The sequence below is a fragment of the Orussus abietinus genome, unplaced genomic scaffold (assembly GCF_000612105.2).
Source record: "Orussus abietinus isolate OABI.00-Male unplaced genomic scaffold, Oabi_2.0 scaffold1301, whole genome shotgun sequence".
NCBI lineage: Eukaryota > Metazoa > Arthropoda > Insecta > Hymenoptera > Orussidae > Orussus > Orussus abietinus.
This window is the reverse complement of record NW_019395459.1, coordinates 1-7,413: the sequence shown is the minus strand read 5'-3', so window position 1 is coordinate 7,413 and position 7,413 is coordinate 1. Positions and strand designations below refer to the sequence as shown.

General features: G+C 41.2%; 1 long non-coding RNA gene across 1 annotated transcript; it reads left to right on the top strand.

Annotated features, from left to right (window-relative positions):
- Window positions 1-930: 930 nt before the first annotated feature.
- LOC105695957 lies at window positions 931-3,342 on the top strand. The gene is made up of 3 exons (XR_001103673.2): window positions 931-1,037; window positions 1,125-1,234; window positions 2,182-3,342. It is a non-coding gene; the product is annotated as an uncharacterized LOC105695957 (long non-coding RNA).
- The last annotated feature ends 4,071 nt before the right edge of the window (window positions 3,343-7,413 follow it).

Sequence of the window (7,413 nt, the reverse complement as noted above, 5' to 3'; positions counted from 1 at the left end):
TTTATAAAACATTTCTCCAAACTGGATCCACCGAATAGTTTGAAACCTTAACACGTGATTGTGATTATGGAGTCCCTAAAGAAGTACGCGATGCTCATGAAATTTCTTTATACGAAAAAAATATTGTACTTATCTCGGACAAGAACCAAAAATGATATACATATTTTTATTTTCGAAAAATGAAATTTGACGGGCAGCGCGTAATGGAAATAAAACTCCAGAAATCCTCTGGATTTATGCTTTCTGGGGCCCTAATTGACTGCAGAGGGACCCCCTGCGCCATCTGTGATTTCCAGGTCAATTAAATGTTCACTCCGAGACCTCGTATTCCCATCGTTTTGGTATAGAAGCGCATACAACACATTTTTTGCCCTTATCCCGTTCAAATGCGAGTTTGTCGATTACCAGAGTGTTCTAAATTGTCGTAAAATTGTCCTGACCCTTTCGTTTCTCATATCAGGGCCTTCGGTAATTGTATATTGATCGAAATATGAGAGCTCGACGCCATTTTGGTTCTGGTCTGGACTGAGTTAAAAAATTTTGTTGAAAAATCCAAATTTGTAGTGTCAGGACAATTCTCAGATGATCAGGAGTGACGTGTCAAAGTTTCGGACAGTTTGGTCTAATACCCTTAAAAAAAAAGTGTTGTATTCGAATCGACTGATTTGAAGGGTGTTTCACTTCACCTTAAGAAGTTGACAAAACCAGTCAGAATTCGCCTAAATTTACGAATGGATCCTAAATTTGATCGGGTGACTAGTCGCCCGCAGTACCGAGAGGTATAACCAATATCGTCTCTCTCGCTGGACGTCGCGTCATCGGGGAGGGGGGAAAAGAGAGAGGGAGAGTCGACGGGGAACTGGAGCGAGAGAGGGGGAAGCGCCGAGGTGACGGAGCCGCATACCTCCGAGTGCGCGTGCACTCAGCGAGTGCTCTTGCACTCGGCGGGACGCCGTTACGTAACGGCGCGGCGAGACTGCGTCTGGTATTCAGGTGACATCTTTGCGGGAATAACCGTCGCTGGAGATCCTCGTTCCGTTCGTTAATGCCATTTTCTTCTCACGATCTTTTTTTCTCTCCCTGTATAACGATCGGCAATCTAGCTCGGTTTTTCTTTCGTTTAGGAGGAGACTCAGGACTCGTGGGAAGATCCGACGCCATTTATGAGGTTATGGTCAGTTGCACAACGGCAAGGAATTCAGAAGTCCCATAGAAGCCCAGATCCTATGTGAAGGTAATATTTCGAAGAGACAAAGGCGAGGAAACGTGAGCATTGTTTAGAAGATATGATCATTGCCTAAACAATTGATACGGCTAGACCAAGACTGTCCCTACGAACAGTGGACGGAACGGCACTTGGATCCATTTTATATACGTCTCTTTGAACGGTTATACATCTGGTTTTGAACCATGAGTCAATTAGTATTTCTGTAAGTCTACAAAATGTAGACTTGTCAATAGTAGATTTGCGTTCGGTAATTTCACCTACATATGTTAGCGCTTAAGGCGAAGTGAAACACGTCGAGGAACTTGATCGACGTCGATAAAGAAGATCTTTCTAAATGCCTACGTTGCCGACGTTGGTTTTCATATCGGCAGCTGGGTCGAATTAAATTGGGTATTGTACCAAATGGCATACTCCACCTGTCGTTTTCGTGCAATAAATATCAAGAAATCGATGTAAAACTCCAGAAATCCTCTGGATTCGTGCTTTCTGGGGCCCTAATTGACTGCAGAGGGACCCCCTGCGCCATCTGTGATTTCCAGGTCAATTAATTTTTCACTCCGAGACCTCGTATTCCCATCATTTTGGCATAGAAGCGGATAAAACACTTTTTTTGCCCTTATCCCGTTCAAATGTGAGTTTATCTATTACCAAAGTGTTCTAAATTGTCGTAAAATTGTCCTGACCCTTTCGATTCTCATATCAGAGCCTTCGATAATTGTATATCGATCGAAATATGAGAGCTCGACGCCATTTTGGTTCTGGTCTGTTAGAATTTTATTTGGAAAAATCCAAATTTTGAATTGGTCAGGACAATTCTTAGATGATCACGAGTCACGTGGCAAAGTTTCGGACATTTTGCCCAATACCCTTAAAAAAAAGTGTTGTATTCGAATCGACTGATTTGAGGGGGGGATTTCACTTCACCTTAAATGACTGTCCGGTCGATATTGCAGGTTACGATGACGCTAAAGACCGCCGAAAATTCCACGGCTGACGTTCTTCGTGAACTTGAGCGTCAAGGTTGGTCGGGGACACCACGTTGGAGGTTTTCTAATTCTAAATATACCATTTCGGGGTCCCCCAGAGGAGCTGGACCGAGGAGGGAAACGGTAATCTCTTGGTCGGAACGAGGGAAAAAGAATCCACTGATTTGAATTCCACGCCATGATGAATGCAACGATCGGGCGGTTATTAAGGCAGCCGCTCGATTATGACAGGAAATCATGAAAATTTATGAGATACTGGCCACTATACTACCGAGGAATACTATTATCTTGCGATTTTATCGGAAACTAACCGGATAGAAAACGTAACAGATATTTTTGTCGATCAATAGTTATGTAAACTAATAATTATTGAACCACTTCGACATTTTTTGCACATTGATATGTTTTAAATTTCGTAACAAATTTGGAAGGTTAAACTATGTTCGAAATAAAATGAAGAAGAAATAAGTGAAATTTATGAGATACTGACCACTATACTACCGAGGAATACTATTATCTTGCGATTTTATCGAAAACTAACCGGATGGAAAACGTAACAGATATTTTTGTCAATCAATAGTTACGCAAACTAATAATTGTCAGCCTAATAAACTAGTAGAGGAAATGAATAAATTAGCAAATGAATGGATCAGTAAATAAGTATCTCATAAGTCAAGAGGCATTGTCCCAAAATATATGCGCGGTAATACTGGTCATTTATTATCATTAGAAAATGGACGGCGAGTGTTTAAGTATTTCTTAGACTCTATTAAAAATACCTAAACGTCCGTCTAGGACGTTCAGGACGGACAAACATTTTATGTTCCCAACTGTGAACATAAAAAAAGAAAAAAAAAAGAGCAACTCACGCAGTTTTATCGCGTGTTTATTATCATACACATAAATCTGAAAACATAATTCCATTTCATTATCTTTGCCTCTTTAAAGCGTGAACCATTCCAAGTATTAAATAGCGAAACGAGTGGTTAAACAAATGAAATTGAAACGCGAAAATTAAGGCAAGTCGAACACTAAAGACACATACATTAAGTACGTAGAAAAATGCTTTAAGAAACATTTAATGAATCGTGTGAGTCATTTAGCATGAAACATCGGCATATCCGGTAAACAAAAGATTTTACAGAAAAGAAACATTAAATAAAAATTGGTTTGAAAATCCAAATGTTGAATGTGTCAGGACAATTCTTAGATGATGTGTCAAAGATTCGGACAGTTTGGTCTAATATCCTCAAAAAAAAGTGTTGTGTACAAATCGACTGATTTGAAGGGGGTTTCACTTCACCTCAATTCGCCTAGGAAACACACTTATCGCTCAATCCACCACGGAAAGGATTTTTTAAAGTTGAGAGTCACTTAAACCGAAGAGAGCAAATTGCGTCCAACTTCGCGTTTACACCATTCATTTACGGAAGCCAAGAAATTTCTTCAGCAAGACATTTAGCTTGCCGTAAATAATTAATTCGCCTAGTAAACACACATATCGCTCAATCCACCACGGAAAGTATTTCCGAAGGTTGAGAGTCGCTTAAACCGAAAGGAGCAAATTGCGTCCACCATTTACTGAAGCCAAGAAATTTCTTCAGCAAGACATTTAGCTTGCCGTAATTAATTAATTCGCCTAGGAAACTACACTTATCGCTCAATCCACCACGGAAAGTATTTCCGAAAGTTGAGAGCCGCTTAAACCTAAGGGAGCGAATTGCGCCCAACATTCATTTACTGAAGCCAAGAAATTTCTTCAGCAAGACATTAAGCTTGCCGTAATTAATTAATTCACCTAGTAAACACACATATCGCTCAATCCACAACGGAAAGTATTTCCAAAAGTTGAGAGTCGCTTAAACCGAAGGGAGCGAATTGCGTCCAACTTCGCGTTTACACCATTCATTTACTGAAGCCAAGAAATTTCTTCAGCAAGACATCTAGCTTGCCGTAATTAATTAATTCGCCTAGTAAACACACATATAGCTCAATCCACAACGGAAAGTATTTCCGAAAGTTGAGAGTCGCTTAAACCTAAGGGGAGCAAATTACGTCCACCATTCATTTACTGAAGCCAAGAAATTTCTTCAGCAAGACATTTAGCTTGCCGTAATTAATTAATTCGCCTAGTAAACACACATATAGCTCAATCCACCACGGAAGGTATTTTCCGAAAGTTGAGAGCCGCTTAAGGGAGCGAATTGCGTCCAACTTCGCGTTTACGCCGTTCAATACCTCGCATGACTCACCTGTAAGGTAGGTCCAAAAGTTTCTGGCAGTTCCAGACGAATTGTATCGCCAACGAGGCAAAGGTGGAGGACACGATGCCCATGACTGGAACTTCCGGTCGCGAAGCCAGCTTCGCTCTTGTCCGGTTTCATCCGTGCAGCCAAATTCTTTCGCCGAGCGTCGCGACTGTTCGGAATCGAAAAAAAAAAAATAGAGTTAAGCGAAAGCGTTTCTACAGTACCGTATAGTCTTGTACAAGGGGACTTTCACCTTTCTCCATGTATATAAACATGAGGTAATATACTATTTGTTATTTAACCCTTTCGCTACGATGGGTGACTAGTCACCGTACGTTTGGTTCAATATTGCCTGCACGGTCAGATGAATTTCGCCCATATGTCGAAAAGGATTCGCTACTCAAACGGTTAATTATTGATATAAAGAATAAAGTACCGTATAGTCTTGTACAAGGGGACTTTCACCTTTCTCCATGTATATAAACATGAGGTAATATATTATTTGTTATTTAACCCTTTCGCTACGATGGGTGACTAGTCACCGTACGTTTGGTTCAATATTGCCTGCACGGTCAGACGAATTTCGCCCATATGTCGAAAAGGATTCGCTACTCAAAGGATTAATTATTGATATAAAGAATAATTGAGTTAAGCGAGAGCATTTCAACGGTACCGTATAGTATCGTACAAGGGGACTTTCACCTTTCTCCATGTATATAAACATGAGGTAATATACTATTTGGTAATTAACCCTTTCGCTACGACGGGTGACTAGTCACCGTACGTTTGGTCCAATATTGCCTGCACGGTCAGACGAATTTCGCCCATATGTCGAAAAGGCTTCGCTATTCAAAGGGTTATTTATTGATATAAAAAAAAAATCGCGTTAAGCGAAAGCGTTTCTACGGTACCGTTTAGTCTCTTACAAGGGGACTTTCACCTTTCTCCATGTATATAAACATGAGGTAATATATTATTTGTTATTTAACCCTTTCGCTACGATGGGTGACTAGTCACCGTACGTTTGGTTCAATATTGCCTGCACGGTCAGACGAATTTCGNGGTGCCTCAAATCGTTTCATACTTTAAGACGTGAATATGGAGACCCTAAGGTAGGTCCTGAAACTCGCGAAATTTCCTTTTTTATAAACTATTTTTAAACTACCTATAAACAAATTTGAAAAGAATTGAAATTTCATGACTTTCAGGACCTTCCTTATAGTCTCCCTATTCACGTTGCAAAGTTTCAAACTATTCGGTAAATCGAGTTGGGAGACAAGTTTTATAAACAAAACCTTTTTGACGCCACTTTCACATCACCTTAAAAAAAAAGTGTTGTATTCGAATCGACTGATTTGAAGGATGTTTCACTTCACCTTAAAACAATGCCAGGGAAATAACTGCGTTTACAAGGACGCCCCACGCTTTCGTCCTTGGATCCAAGATGGCCGCCGAAACGGCGCGCGGGATATTTGGATAGTTTACACGGCATGTCTTGCACCGGTAACTATCGATATTAAAGCTAATGGGGGTCTATTACGTAAAGCAAATTGAGCGAAAATGTGAAAAAGTGATTAGCTCACGGTATTACTTATATGAAATTTCATTTTTATAAGGAAAAGAAATGTTTTACCTTGAAAACGGTGGTCGTCGAAATCCGAGGCGGAGTCGGAGGAGCAACCGGAAGTGGAGGTGTCGATCCAAGATGGCGCCGGCCTGGTCCAACGGCGTCGCATCGGGCTGGAGGTCACAGTTCCGCAACTCCGGGTCCTCGGGACGATCAAAGCTGCGTCGAAGCTCGAGGGCCGTTTTCGGCTGCGCAGTTGCGCCGTGCGCAGCTTTCGAGTCACGTGATACATACTCGCCTCCTCCTTCTTGGAAGGCGTCGGTGGCGCCTCCGCGATCGTCGGTCGTACTTCAAACTCCGGCAACACGAGGGCCCTCGGTAAGGAATCGCAGGTGCGTATATTGCCCTCCTCGCAACTGGAACAACAGTAAGAGAAGTTGATCACAACGTTATTTCCAATTCAACTTTATTTCAGACTAGGTGTAAGGTGATATAAAAGTGAGACAAGTATGCCCTATTCCCTAACATTAAGACTCCCTTTTAATCTTTTACCATTCGCCGCACCCTGGGGACATTGGGTGCATTCAGAGGAGAAAAGCGGTTACCGATGAGCTGGGAACATGTTGCGATTTTCTGCTGAACGGACCGTTCAGTGATCATAATATGGCGGCATCCAGTGTTGCGTAACCTAACCTCCTTATAGCACTGACTACTAATATAATTATATACATTATATTCATTATATTAGCAGTCTTTTACAGTCTACGTTGAGAATTATACAAACTGAAAAGTTCCATATCGCATTTCGGTAAAGTAATGACGAAGAGATCAATATAAAACTGTCGAAATCCCGGGAATTCATTATTCCAACGACTGTTTAGGACCAACGTCGCCATCCGTGACGTTTAGCTGCAACTAAATTTTTGCCCTAAACACCCGCGTTACCCCCGAGACAAGTCAGTATTCTCTTGCAATAGTTGGTGAAAGTATTTTCCATTTTTTCCCATATAACTTCATCTATTCTTTTTCACCAAAAAGTGCCATTTTGAATACTCAAGTGGTAACATAACCTGGCGCGTCTCGTTACCGACATTTATTATTTATGTAGAAGTCTTTTACAGTCTACTTTGAGGATTATACGAACTGAAGGGTTCCAAATGTTATTTCGGTAAAGTAATGACGAAGAGATTCATTGCCCAAAATGGACCCAATTTCCAGTCAAAGGGCCAATTGGGCAAGGAAAAGTTAAGCATTGCATCCCGTCTGGACCAATTTCGGACAATTGGGAATGAGGTCATTTGTCGGGCCCGAATGTCATTCGGGATTTTGTGGCAGTAGACAACTCGATGGTACTTAAGGTGATATGAAAGAGTCATTATAAAT